Here is a 15,376-nt window from a genome sequence, read left to right on the forward strand (position 1 = left end):
GTTACCAGTGACAGGACCCATGGGAATGGCCTGAAGCATGTTTGGACAACATTCTCAGGCACAGGATGTGATTCTTGTGCCTGTCCTATGCAGGGCTAAGAGCTGGACTTTGATGATCCTGAAGAGTCCCTTCCAACTCAGGAGTTTCTATGTTTCTATGCCTCATTTTTTGAATCAATAAATTGCCTGACATATCTGCAGCTAAAAGGTATTATGTATTACAATCAACCAAACTAAAGAAAATAATTCTAAGTCAAAGAGATTTTTGAGTAATGTAGAATTCAAAGAATACAATCCTGAAAGGGTTCTCTGGAGATCTCCTGATTATCCCTTGCTTTCTAAAATTAGGGATTATTTATAACTGTCACTTCCTTGAAAGATTTCACAGTTCTCCTAGATCAAGTACTCTATTGTTTGTCTGCTCTTACTGCTATGAGGCTTTCTAATATTCAATTTCAGAATTTGTTAATGTGATAGATATTCATTAGTCCTTGTCTAACCCCTAGCGGACATGGAGAGCATAAATGTTCCTTCATCCTTTTTAATCCTTTTTCCATTTCATACCAATAAAAACTATTACCAAGTTTTCCTAATAATCTCCTTTAAAGAAATATCCTTCCTTTCTTCCATCATACAATGTTTTGTTTCCTAGACTTCTATTGATTTCTATGTTCTACTGCATCTTTGTTCTACTCGGTTGATTATGTCTACCTTGGTACATATGCATGTCTCTCCTCAGTTGATCCAACTTTTTCCTGGTCATTCCTTCCATGTGAGAATTAATTCCTTTTGCATCATAGGCCAGAGTTCTGGCAGACCTGTAGGCCACTTGTGTTGTGGGCCACATTAAGTAGAAAATAACACTGGTCTGAAGATACAGGTAAGCCTCGAGTAGGATCTTGAAGAGGCTGTGCATGCTGAGCTGACATGTAATTTTAGTGCTGATGAACACACACAGAGGAATATATTCACTTTTCTGCATTTTTACTTCTGATTGTGTATATGTACATGTCACACTAATGAACAGACTTATTGCTACATGCCTCTAGCAAACAAGGGTTACCAACTGGGCATTCCCATTTGTTTGGGTTTTTACAATTTTAAAAAATATTTATGTATTTTCCTCATGATTTTTCTATATTTCTTTTGAAGAAAACTACTTCAGCATAATTTTTCTGCTCATATCTAGCCAGTATGGAAATATTTACAAGCAAGAAGACTGTTGTATGACAAAGAAAAGTTGAAAATTATTAATGTAATTTAAATGAGCGGATCAAATTTTGGATTAATGGCAATTACTCAGACCCACAAAAGGTGACATAGATTGAGTCTACAAAAAGTGAAACAGTAACTCTGGCCAAGTTCTTATAAAGTGGTCACAAAGAAAGACTCTGCTTTCTCTCTCTGCTCTGGATGGATGCCGAATGCTTTAGCATTAATCGTAAAAACTTCCTTCTGCATAGAGCTGCAGCAGGTATTTAGGGCATGATCAGAGAAAGATGTATCTTCATTGACTGTAAATCTACTACTGAGATACCCCACAGTAGTTTATAGATAATTATGTGTTATAAAAATGTTTGAAGTAGCAAATAAAAGATGAATCACTAAATATGGTTGCAAAATGGTTGTGTATTCTGTAGTAATTGGAAGTGATTTATGTCTTTGAAAAATAATTATTATTTCCCTAAGCTTTGCTTAAAAAATTAGTACAATAAAAACACACTTTATGAAATAGAAGACTCTAACTATTTTGTAATCCATTATTAAGTTGTTTGGTTTTTTTAATCTGGGAGCATGTAAATTTGCAATTAATATAACAGCAGAGAAAGAGATGCTTCTTAACATTTTTCATTGCTGATATAATTCAGAGTAGGAGTGCTACATTTGCATGATTTCATCAGTTGCAAGGTCTTTTCCATTTCCTCAGTAAAGTGATAATTTCCTTTATGTTCAGAGAAGTGTCTGTTGTAGATGACTTACATAGAAGCAAGAAAATAGCAAAAACCCCACCATCTAAAACAATAATACATAAAGCTTTTGAATGTTTTAATCTCTATCTCACTCTCATGTTCTTTGTGTTTTATAATGATCTGATTACATGTGGCTTTATTAGTAAGTTCAAATATCTGTATGGTCTGAAAAGTGGAATTGGAAATAAGTAGTTCACTCTGTTTTATAGAGGCATTCTGGAAGTTCATATATCATCTTTATATAGACAGTTTCCAAGTAGAGTCAAACATAGAAGAAACTGTAATGGTTCTCAAATGACTAGTTGAAGAGTATAAAAAATACCCTCCAGAAATTCTATTTCTATATTGCAAAAAATTAAACTATTGGAAATCACATGTAGTCTAAACATGAAATTCTCATGGAAATTGCCATTTCCTAAAGCTGTTCCTCTAGGGCCTAAAAAATATTGCTATCTTGAATTGTAGTGCAATTTTTATAGCACACAACATCTTAAGACTGTGCAAGATAAATAACCCGTGAACACTGACACTGCTGCCTAGATTCACTATTTCACTTACCATGGGTCTTCCTGAATGTATTTTGGCACTAGGCTTTATGACTTCAAGTAGTTATTTCCATGTCTTTAACATGTAGATTGCTAGCCTGGGAAACCACTTACCTTTTCTACACTGCTTTGCAATCCAAATGAACTGTTACCTCTGTAGCTCTCAGAAGTAATTTAAATTAGTTTCCCAAGCAGGTAAAGCAGTTCCAAGGAAGTTTATTATGCAGATTTTCTTTAAGGCTGCATTCCAGCTGTGTTAGGTGTGGAGACTCACTGGTGTGGGAGTTAGCAGGTAAGCAACCTCCTATCACAGTCCCTGTGAAAAGCCTTGACTTTTTATTTTTAATTAAAATTCAGGTTAATTTTTGCATAGAACATTTATAGTCTACTTGAATTGGAATTTTTCTCAGCAGACCTAGTAAATTGAACTCTTAGTTTTTGAAAGTAACAGACTACAGGATCTGTTGCTTCAAGCACTCCTATAAAATGAGATTCCTATTTATTTAAATAATCAATTTTTTCAAAGTTATTTCAGAAGAGCATAAAGACTTTGTCAGATGGGACTTACAATGATTTATATTGTTGTTCTTATTATGGAAATCACAAGCAAATCTGGGCTGATGTCTCACTCTGGTAGAAACAAGTAAGGACTATCTTCTAGTAGTCTGTGTAAGTTGGGCAAACCGTTTTTAGATAGATCTACTTAGAAATGGGTACTAATCTACTTCAGATTTCTGCAGAAGAGATATGTAAACCAGCAATAGGTAAAGAAAATAAACAAAAGAGGCTTCTGGAGCCCTCGAATTTCTTGTAATAAAGGGCAAAGATTGATCATAATCTTTTAGTACCTACATTTCACAACTTCCTTCCAGTGCACAAATAGTTATAGGAAAGCTGTAATGAGTTTTAACTCTTGAATTCACAAACAGGGTAAGGGGGAGAAAAGCAGACTCAGCAGACAAGTTTTGAATGCTTGGAAGAAAGAGCAGATTTAACTCCAAGAAAGTCTTGGGGTAAAATCTGTGAGATCAAAGTCTGAATCAAGTTAATACATGCAAAGGTGAGGAGAACAAAAAAACCCTATCAACCTGTGAAGTACTACTGGATGGAAACTGATCAAACTATTTCTTGAGAGAAAATGCAAATCTGTTTAAAAACAAATCCTAAAAAAAAAAAAGAAAAAAAAAGAAGACAAAACAGACCTTACAGAAACTAGTATCGAATATAGTAGTCTTGTAGAAATAAATCTAAGTCCACACTGACTAGTCAAATACTGTTTCTTGGAGTTGGAAACTAGTAGCAGCAGAAGAGGAATTGATGTGCATGCTCCAGTAAGATATAGTTGAAGGTGATTTTGGCTGAGGAATGTTGCATACACCTGTGCTGTCTCGGCACACATAGAGAGCTTCTAGATGAGAGACAGGAGGGGACTGTAACTCCTTCAGTCAGCCCAGCTAGAAATGGGAGAGCTTATTTCCAGGTACTCTCCTTCCTCTTCTCCTGCTCTCATCTGCCTCCTTTTACGCAACCTGTTGTGAAGAAATAACTAGGAAACAAAACTCCCTGCCTTGTGAGCCTTGGGTGTCTCTTTACTTGGGGCAGTGATACAACTCTGTATGTTGGATGAAAGCCAAGATTATTTACCAAAGGTAGTAAATTGCTGGTCAGTATAATGTCGTATTTTCTACCATGTATTATTCTCAGTTAATAAAAACATTACCATTTTAGAAAAAAGTAAGTGGAGAACATTAACATGGATTTTGCTTGTCTACCACATGAATAGGACCCAGTGGGATTATATTTCCACAACAGAAATGTTCTGGCCCATAAGACACATTCTGGTACAAAAAAGTAAAGACTGCCAGCTGAAAACAAGAAGCTGGATTTACTGAGATCCAGTGGTCCTGGTGGCCTAAATTGCAAGAATTTAGGAGTACAGGGAAGACTGATAAGTGCCTCTTGTACTCTCCAGTATTTACAATGGCATGGTTGGTTAAATTCCTGTTCTATGCTGTTGTAGGAAGCACCTGTGCTTCCCTCTCTTCTCCCCAAGTGTGCTTTGAACTTGTCTGTGTGGAAGGGATCCTTTCCTAGATGATCACATCAGTGTGCATGAATAGGCCAGAGGATTACTCTTGCTAAAGGCGTTATCCCAAATATTCACTGTATTAATTAATGTGGGCTTATTGATATAAATTTGCACAGACACATCAGAGCGACCTGCACTGTCTGGGTTTTCACTGTGAGACTTTGGGATGAGATAAACTTCAGAACCATCCTGAATATTTTGGTTTAAGTTGGAGTTAGATTCCCAAACCTTTTTTCACTTGGGCTGGGTGAGGAAGACTGACTCTTTCTGTACCCCTCTATTAATGCTGCTGCTTTCAATATGTACACATGATACACAGGAATATATCTTTCTTGACATAAAACCATTTCACTGAGATTGCTTTTAGGTTTCACATTTGAATATATAACTTGAAAGTGCATCGGCATAGAATGATACAAAACACAATGAGACATGAATGGCAATCAGGTAAATAGGAAAATTCATATTTACTGATTTTTAGAATGCCTATTGTCATTCCAGCTTTGCAAAGAAATAGAAAGATTTAAATATAAATTAGATCTGTCATTGTCAAAATGAAAATGAGTTAGTTATTCAAAATTTTAAGGGAAAAAAAAGGCAAAAGAGCCTTCTGTGTTGCCTTCAAAAGCTTAGATCTGAGCCCTGGAAGGCACTAAGTACGAGCCACATTGTAGGAGGTCTCCCAGGGGAGAGCTGTGCTGCTTCTCTTAGTATTTTCTTAGCCTGCACAGAGAAGCACAAGTCAGAGATAGCCTTGCATATGCAAATGTGCCAGAACAGGAAAAAAATGTGACTACAGAAATGTGGTGCTGTGTCCAAACTAAAAGCTTTGCAAGGAAAACAGAAGAGCTGCTTTGCAAACCAAGTATGGGACTGAAATCTGCCAGTTCAATCCATGGCAGCTTTTAGGCTTCAAAGGTGCACTGCAGAACTATCCCACATGGAGATCATCTCAGGCCCTAAAAATAGTCCAGACAAACTGAAAATGTCCTGTGTTGAGTTAATACGCTGCAATTTTTTATGCTTTACCATTTTCAAATCTAGGCTGGGGTCTCTCTTTTTCATTGTATCCTGCAGGTAAACAATTTTATTTGGAAATAAGGGGAAACTGTTCTTTGGTCTCCGTTGCATGACACAGACACACCCCCAGAGCACCAAGTTTGCAGTGGACAATGGAAGCTGTCAGAGTAACCTAAACTGCTGTAATACAGAAGAGGACCCTGATGCATTTCAGACATAGTTCTACCTGGAAGGTTTATGTACACATGGGAAGGAAAATATTCTCTCAAGGTTAAACAGGATGCTCCCAAGCTACCGGGTTTTGTTAAATGCTTCATGTACATCCTGTGGTGAGTGCACTGATTTCCATGTCTCTTCCCCCATGCCCTGGTTTCTATAGTTGGGAAACTTGGTGGCAAAGGCCAGAATTGAGACCATGTGTATTCAGGTCAGATCCTTGATACAGATGCTCAGGCAGGAAGATTTGAGGATGTCTGTAGTATGTGCTTGTCTTAGTTTGAGGGGCAAACCCCAAAATGTTTACCCACAAGCGGAGGAGGGGGTTTCCTCCACAATAATCACGCCACTCTTTATCAAATTTAAGAAGAGGAACTTTAATCAGACAATGGATACAAGAAGGATAACTGTTCTTAACTGATATATATATATATATATATATGTAAACAGACCAGAGCAAAACCTCTTCCCCGACACCACAAGAGAAAAAAAAAAACAACAAAAACCCCAAACCCAGAAGGTTTCCTCCTGGAGAAAAGTTATAGGCAGTATCAGTGTCACAGCCCGGCTGGCAGCAGGGTGAGGTCCCAGATGAACTCTGTCTCTCTCTCTGTGTCTCTTGTCCCAAACTAAGAAGGAAAACTGGAAGCGATGAACCGCTGCGTGTCCTGGAAAAAGCAGCTGCAAGTTCTCTCTCCCGGGTCACTGCCCCAGCCGGGGCGGGCAGGCCGTGATGCTGCAAGTAGCGGTGAGACTGGAGCAGAGGCCGGGACCCCAGATGCAGGAACCAGAACAGCCGTGGCGAGGAGAAAAGAAGCGGCTCAGCAAGAAGCAGCAGCAACGGCCTCTCTCCCACAGCACACACACACACACACCTCCAGAGCCGTGTGAAGTCCCCAAGAACCAAAAAGACCCCAACAATCCAAGCCCGTTTCCCAACCCCTTTCCCCAGTCTCTCCCACCCAAAACAATCAAGAAGGAATTGGTAGTAGTTAGCTACTTCTTTTGTTAACTAATGGCATGGCGAGTTGCTGGCGGGGAGAGAATTTACATAATAATTCCAAACTACAACAGTGCTTATTGATCAGATTTCATGCAGACCTTGACCCTAGAAAAAGTAAGATTTACAACTTCACTAGCACTTGAAGTGGTTCTTTCAAACAAAAGAGAGCACACGTGATTGTTGCTTATGATGTCCCATCTCTATAGGTAGCTGAACCCTGTACCAGATTTATGGTACAGGGTCTCAATGGAGTTAAGCCATAGTTCTCAAAAAAGCAGTTTGAATTTTCTAGGCTGGAGCTGACAGCATACTGTGGGAAACATCTAGAAAATTTTGACTAAAGACAAAGAAGGGGTAAATCAAGACAAAGGCAAGTGACAAAGTCATTCCTACATGGGGAAAGCAAATCTTAGATGTGTACAGGACATGCCAAATGCACATGGTGCTCACTGGAACTTCTGGTGCAACTTGAGATCCCATAGCTTACCTGCAAGGGATACAACACTGGCCAGATCTGACTGCATGTGAGGGCACTGATCACCAATGACAAGAACCCTGGGAGCAAGTTAGAGGAGTCAGTCCCATGTTGTGATGGGCTGAAGGAAGAGTGTCCTGGGGATGTAAATTGGAGGATGGGCTCTCTCCCATGGCCATGTGGGTAAACATGATACAGAGAGGGTCCTTCTGCCTATACTTTGTAGAGGTTAGGATGGGCACTTTGGAGAAATGAAGGTTGGAGTTGGGGGTATCCCAAGATGTGCTGGAATACAGAAAGAGAAAAGGACCTTGGTGATGGGTGGGAGAAGGGGATATGATGTGTGCAGGATAGGATCTGACGTGTGACTGAGGCTCAGAGGTGCTGCTGAGAAACACGTTACAGGTGCCTTAATGACTTGCTCTGCTGAGTGATGAAGTGGTGTCAGGGAGGTGGGATTCATCTCAGTGGAATCAGACTGGCAGGAGAGCAGATGATGTGTGGAAAGAAGGCAAGGGTGATACCACATCCTTAGCTTAGACCCCTGCCTCCCTTCACTCTACCATCTGCCCTTAGCCTTGCAACCTATTTTGCCAAAATCACAATGTTGATTTTTGCCACTCGTTAATAATGGGACCAATTCCTCCATGCTTCATTCTTAGGTCAGTTCAATGTTTGTTTACACTGCTTAGAAGTTTTGGGCCACATTGACCTTTGCATATTATGCATCCTATTTTTCAATTTATTTATTATCAAAGTGAAATTAGGAGCCATGCAACAGCCATATTCACGATTTGGAGGAGCACCAAAATGTTTAGTACCAGGTTATTGGGTTGAATCCAGCTCATTCAATACCAACCAGAAAATGCTTGTGCCTACTGATGGGGTGGCAGCTGTGGGGTGGGATACTGGTGGCACTTCTCCAGTTGCTAATGGACAGATGGCCACATAATAAAACCCCAAACAAAAATTAACACTGTTGCTGGCAGCCTCAGCAGGCAGTGAGATTGTTCTTAGACTGAACAGAGAAGCCCAAGAGTATTGATAAGAATAATTTGCAGACCACCCCTCTGTGGGGCTTGTTGTGGGGATGAGAACCATCTATACCACTAAATGCAGGTCTTGTTTCAGAAGAAATAGTTTTATGGAAGTAGGAGACAAACTGGTGGGTTAACAAGGTGTGAAGAATGGTTTGATCATTGTTCACTTATTTTCTTTTTGTTTCCCATACCTCTGCAGAGCTATTTCTGCATCTCCTCAGTCTCCTTGGTTTTACTCTATTGTGCCCCATCCTTCCACCATGTACAGTAATACTTCATTCAAATGGTGAGAATTATTTCATTTTTTTCTTAATCCTGAAGCCAGCAGTAGCTGCCATATTCTGGGAGGAAATTTCCATTTGACTCATGAAGTGAGTGCTAGACCAGAAAATGAGTCTTAAAGATGCTGGATGGGATTCTGGCTTTAAGAGTCCTGTGGAGTGGATTCTGCATCATAAAGATGCAATATTACAGAGGAGGAAGCTGCGGCTACATGTGAAGTGGAAAAAGCCTTGTAGTCCACAGCTTGGGCTGAAAAGAGCAATGGGAACCATGAGTCTCTGTAATTTGACCTACATAGTCTAATTACAGTCTATCTTATTTTCCTTGTTCTTCTGTCACATAAAGCTGGCTGCCCTTTTTCTATGAAGAAATAGCAAGGGGAAGAATTCAATCCAGACAAAAACATATTTTAGCATTGACATTGAAAATTTCAAACCTTTATTTTCACATTTTCTAGACTTTTACCAAACAATATTGTTTTAAAATTATTATGTAAAATAAGTGTAACATATAGTAGCATGTTACTGAGGAATGATAATGTGAAAATATGTATTTTGAAAAGTTCTATCTTCTTTCTTCATCATAGCAAACTGCTTTACTTTTTATCATAATTTTAGAATAGCTTTATGAAATAATTTTTAAAACATTTTTCCTAAATAATTATTTAAAATAATTATTCTACAGCTGACCTTAAAAATAACAGAATATTTTGACTGTTTTCTAATTTGGGGAATTTATCATTATATACATTTAAGCAGGACATGTCATGAAGTACCAGAAACTTAGCAAAAATATTACACAAAGAAAACATGATATATGACTTCTAAAATGACAAAAATCTTTCAATATAGAAATGAAAATCTTACACTGAAATTCATTCTAAAGACAAAATTGGTTTTATCCTGTGGAAGAAGAAAAATATTTTTTAAATTGCCACATTGCAAGTGTAACAGAGGGTCCACAGCTCAGAACTGCTCACCTGTAGCATTGCCTGCCATCCCATTGCTGCGGTAAGCCCTCAACCTAAAGAGCTATGTGAGCATAATCAGAACTGAGAGTTTAACAAGAGATAGTGGAAGGTTATTTAATTATCTTTATGTGGGTGTTAACAGACCCTTCATTAGCATCCGCTAAGGATGCTCCAATGGTCCTGCCCAAACCTTTGTGACAGCAGTCAGAAGGTCAAATGTGGCGCTCAGCTCAGCGGTCTGCAAGCATGATCTGCAAGATCAGTATCAGTTCTCCAGCAGAGGATCTCTTCCTGCGACCTTGTTTCCAGCTTGGCATCGATGGACGGTCTGGGGGTACTCTACACTCTGGCAAAGCAGAACACGGTTTTTCTCCCCTCATCCCCCTGCTGCATAGACATTTTTACCTCTATTGGACAAGGCACTGCTACATTGAAAAGCAAAATTCAGTCAAACTGTATTTCTTACTTTAGAAAAAAGGAACTCTTTCAAAGAATTTATTCAGTAAACTATAGAACATGGTTCAAGACCTCTGACAGATGTGTTGTTACAGTACTTACTGCAATCAGTTGTGTCAGGAGAGACCTTTAATTAACTACCCTATAATTATGCTAAGGGTTTCGCAAATGCCAAATCCCAATTGGCTGGGCTAGAGCCCTGCCTTTCGAGTCAAGGATAATTGTTCTGTCCATTCACCTGTTCATTCATTTCTGCAAGACCTGCCTCGTGGAATCATGGAGGTGAGTATTTACTGATTATTTTTATGCTGTTGAAACTTTTATTACTTTTAAATTCAAGTCTCAGAGAGGGAAGGTAAATTTTGGTAGGACTTTCCAGAAAGATTGTCAGGAATCATCAGTTGTAACACCCACTTTACCTGTGTATTACACACCGTGAGTGACACTATCACCTGTTTATCTCTCAGCATATTTAAACCTTTTTTTTTTCAATGCAAATGATTCCTTGAACTATCACACACATATAAAATCACTTATTACCTGCACATATATAGCTGTCAGAAGTATTGAGTAAAACCAACGTCTCTAGATAAACAAAATTGTTAAAGCAATCTTACATAGGTGTCTTAAGTGTTTTAGGTTAAGTTGTTAATCTAGGCAATTTTTCTTGGTGGGTGGGAATAGGCTTTCATTACAGCTAAGAGTAGGCTAATAGATATTTGTGTTTCTTTAGGAGTCGGCTGGCATAAATTTATTCCTGTGAAAGTTTCTAAGAACTTACTTGTCCCTAGTAAATGCTTCTAATCAGGGGTGAAAGAAAAGACACCTGCATGTTTTCAGCCTTACAGCTCCTATAAATAATATGTTGCAGTGTAATAGTTACTTTTTACATGAAGCCACAGGCAGGCCGCAGTCCAGAAAATATGAGTCAAGAGGTTTGAGTCAGAGTTGCTTGTAAGCAGCGCAGCACGTGCTGGGCAGTCCCGCACAGGTGTGGGCTGGCACGGCTCTCCCCTGGAGCCTCCCAGGAGGAGAGTGAGGTTATGGGCAGCGAGAACGGGCCTGAATGGCACACGCTGTCCAAGTTCTGCCTTCCATCGCAAACAGTCCATACTCTGTCTCTCAACGTGACAGATGTTAAAGGGTCTTTTAATGCTAAACCCAGTAGATATTGTGTTTCTCAGCTTTGCTGTTAAGTCAAAGTTTGTGAGGATTTGCAGGATGTTTCAGTCAGAAGCAGACGTGGTGATGGGGTCAGCTCTCTCAGCTGTACGTCCACAGAGACAGCAACAGCTTTGCCGCCCTAAGCAGGGGCAGGTCCAAACAAACAGAACTCGCTGTTCACTCAGCTCAGAGCCGCAAGCCCCTGCTTTCAGCTCCCGCGCTCTAAATCCTTTTCCTCAGGCTTTCTCCAAGGGTTATGCTAATGTGCTCGCTCAGGCAGGCCCAGCAGTGCTCCTTTTTTCTTTTCAGTTGAAACTGTTGATTCCCTGCGTTCTCGTTTCCCAAAGCAATGCTCGATAATGCCAATGTCTCCTTCATAAATCACCGGTGTTCTGCATAGCTTTGTACTCGCTTTTGTTTTGAGACTTCTACATCTGCTTTCCCATCTCTCCCACTTATCTCCAGGGATGGGTGGCAATTAGACCGGCTCCCTGGTATTAGTAGGTTTATCAAAATAACAAAAGGCTATGTGAGGATTGTGAAGAAACAGCAGGTGTAAAGGGACATTATAGGAAAGAGAAATTACCCTTGAGGCAAGGTTTATTTCTTTACTGCAGTTTCATATTTTCTGCAGATTGTATTTATTTATATATAATCATGTGGGAGAAAGGAATATGGAATGAGTAACAGTCCCAGGAGAGGAAGATTAAAAAGAGAGAGCATTCAGGTACTGCAGAAGAGAACTTGAAACTGCATGCTGTGAAGACATATGTTAATGTACAAACTGGTACTGAGGTTAATAATACATATTTATTTCCAAAGAAATTTGCTTTGAGGAGCCCTCTGCCTCCTGTTGCTCTAGCAACACACTCTATGGAGTGTGGCTACTGAAACTCGAGGAACAATTTCATCCATGCAGGTTTCATTTACTTCATGGGTGTATCCACTTCCTTACTTTTGAAAGAGAACCTCACTATCACCCTTCTTGAAAGCTCTAATTTTTCCTAGAAAAAGAGGGAATAATTTTGTGACTGAAACATATAGAATTGACTGCTGTGTTAATTTGAATACTGCAATACATTCAAGGATTAATCAAAGTTCTATTCTGGTCTCTTCCCAAGGCATTCTTCAGTGCAATCTCACCTTTTCCAAAGGCACAGTTACTTTTGCTACAGTGTAGATAATTTTTTTGTCATAATCCCTAGATTAGGGTAATGATTTGTTGGGACGTAAATATATTTTTAACACAGACGTGAAATACCATCTTCTTTCTATAAAATGTATTGCAGTTATTTATTTGCTGCATGAAGGCTTAGAAGGAAAGAATATTGTACATTTTATGTTTAGTTCAGATTTACAGTTTTCAAAATAGTATTGTTATAAACGATCACCCAAATAACCAATCATTTTGCCATAAAGGGTAGTTAAGATTTATAATTAATGAAAGCTATAGAGTAAACAGCACGGCGCTGGGTGCACTGGGAGTCTGCTCCATCAGTGACACACATTTGAGCTCGCAGGCTCCTTTTTTATACAGTCAAAGCAGGTTTATTTTTAACCAGTTCCAATAAATGATTTCCTTCTTTCTCCACGTTGAGATCCTTTCATCTGATTCTTCCTGTTGCTTCTCCGTGGTCGTGGAGACTGGCAACTTCTTTGGTGTGATTCTTAACTTAAAATTTAACTAGAGACAAGCTTGTTAGTTAAGCCTTATCTGTTGTTTTGAGGTGTTTCTTCCTTATCTTGATTGGGTTTACTTCTCCATTGTATTTAGGTATTCTTGGATTGTCTTTGTTTACATCGTTTCTATCATATCAAAGGCTGCTTAGTCATTAACTTTGGCTTTCTTCTTTTACTCCTTTTTTGTATGTTAAACTAAGTTCATATCTGGCTTATAGTTGCTCTGTTGCTAAATCTTCACAGCATATTCCGCAACACCCAGATTCAGTGCTTCCAGAATCCCACTGAATGATTTGGCAAGCCATACAGTATACTTTATTATATTTTTGACACGAATTAGGCCGACATTTCTCACAGTATTCATGGGGGAGATGATGATCACACATTTTTATTAACAGTGTATTATAATATTCCATATTATGAGCCACCTTTGGTACTGTCTATACATTTGTAGGTATAGCATTGTCTTGTTTTGAAGAGAAGATCTAGTAAACTGTTTAGGAAGTTTGTTCTTAGGTGCAACTCCAAGTGCATAGTGATCTGCACTGCAGTTCTTTTTAAAAAATGCTGTCCAAAAGAGTTTAAAATGATACTGGAATACAAGAGACTGCTGCAAGAAACCCTGATATTGGACAACTTAGATGGAATTTCAAAGCATTATCTTACTGAAATTATTAATATTTATTTAATTTTCTCGGTTAATAACCCCAGTGGGTGTTGAACTAAATGAGCTTTAAAGGTCCCTCCTAACACAAACCATTCTATGATTCAATGAAAATTCAACCTACTACTTTGAGAAGTCGTTAAAAGGAAGAAGACTCTGAATATACAGGCCCAAAGAAAATTGGATGGGTTTTTTTGTTTATTTTTTTTAAGGCTTCTAATTAGAACTATTCAAGAGGGTACAGTGTAATACAGTGATAAACATATTTGACTAAACACAAATCAAAGAAAACCAATAGCTGAGTTTAAAAACTGGGCTGTCATTTGCCCGATATTGTACGTAGGGGTAGCAGTGGTGTAGCAGTACGTAGGGGTAGCAGTAATCCAAATACACTCACGGGTTGACCTGTGTTCTAATTAGCAGTATATTAATCTATTTTAATGGCAAATACAGTTTTTAAAATATTGTATTGGCTAGTAATGCATATCTCTTGCTATGGAGAATATGTTAGGACTTGTCACAAAATACTAGAGATTCAGCAGATGGTGAACATTTTGCAGAATAATCTTAGTGAGACAGAACACTTTGTGAAGTCACGTGATGGACTCTTTTATCTTGTCCCTGATTCCTCTGCAATGGAAACTGTCATTACAGAATCTGAATTCTGTCGAATCTATTTATACATAATATAGGAAAGGAAATTATTCCAGATACTCCTGGAAATGTATTTAGACATTTTATTTGGCTAACTTGCTAAAAGCCAAACTAGAACATCACTAAACAGATCGTTAGGATATTAACAATTTTTATAAAATTAAGATTTAGAACTTGCAAGAGAAAAAAAAAAAGAGAATGAAGAGGACAGAGATTTTCCTAATACAAGAAACTAGTCATGGGACACTGCAGTAGTCATAAGACTATGAAAATAACTGGGACTTAATAATAAAAACATATAGTTTAACTAATTTAAATAAAATGAGTTAAAAATATATATTTAACTCATTTAAATAATGAAAAAGTACCTTGACTAAATCTTTTGCATACACATTTTTAGGAGAGGCTGCTTGGTTTCTGACCTTTACATAATTAGCACATTTTGATTTCTTCCACATGCAAGAGTCAGAAATGCTGGCACAGAAATTGGTTTGGAGGTTTTTTCAGGCTTCAGGTCCTCATGCACTCATTGCCCTTGCTGAGAAATTGAACTCAAGAATGAGGAGAGGGAGCAATGATGAAAGAGATGGTTTGGCTCTTCTTGATAAGGACAGCCCACAGCCCTGGGGTGTAGTTTGACAAACATTCTTAAATCAGAAATGCTGGGTAAACTAGCCAGTTTTGCTGGTTCATGTACTTAGTCATAAAAAACTTCTTCCTCTCTTCTATTTTGACTGAGATGTTTTTAACCGAAATAATTCACTACATGGCCTCATTCACAATTGCCTTGGTGCAGCTGAAGGTGGACTTTTAAAACCATTGTAAGGATCAGTGCTTACCAAATCTGACTTTACAGACAAATGCTGCTTAATGCATTTGTAACAATGACACTGCATCCTACTATGCAAAGACTATCCTTCACAGGTTAAACCTGCAATCAGCTGTGCAGCACAGGTGGTTCATGCTTCCAGAGGTGGCCCTTCTGTGGATCTTTCTATTACTCACAAATGTTAATGTTATAATCACAACACCCATGTGTGTTTCAGTTAATTTAATATCACTGCCTTCTCTTTAAGAAATGCCAAATGATCCAAATGGGGATTGCAATATAATTACAATGTTATTCTTCCCTTTCTTCTGTGGCTGTT

The 15,376-nt window shown here is 38.5% G+C and overlaps 1 protein-coding gene across 4 annotated transcripts in view; it reads left to right on the forward strand.

The window, feature by feature from the left end:
* SPAM1 (sperm adhesion molecule 1) overlaps positions 1 to 15,376 on the forward strand; it is a 44,235-nt gene that overhangs the window by 15,468 nt on the left and 13,391 nt on the right. For 3 of the 4 annotated variants that reach the window (XM_071550006.1, XM_071550009.1, XM_071550008.1), the window contains exon 1: positions 10,254 to 10,348. The gene's annotated coding sequence lies outside the window, so the exon portion shown is untranslated. Of the gene's footprint in view, positions 1 to 5,681; positions 5,954 to 10,253; positions 10,349 to 15,376 lie in introns of those variants that run through there. The other variant, XM_071550007.1, reaches the window with a different exon arrangement.

This window comes from Pithys albifrons, chromosome 3 (assembly GCF_047495875.1).
Source record: "Pithys albifrons albifrons isolate INPA30051 chromosome 3, PitAlb_v1, whole genome shotgun sequence".
Lineage (NCBI taxonomy): Eukaryota > Metazoa > Chordata > Aves > Passeriformes > Thamnophilidae > Pithys > Pithys albifrons.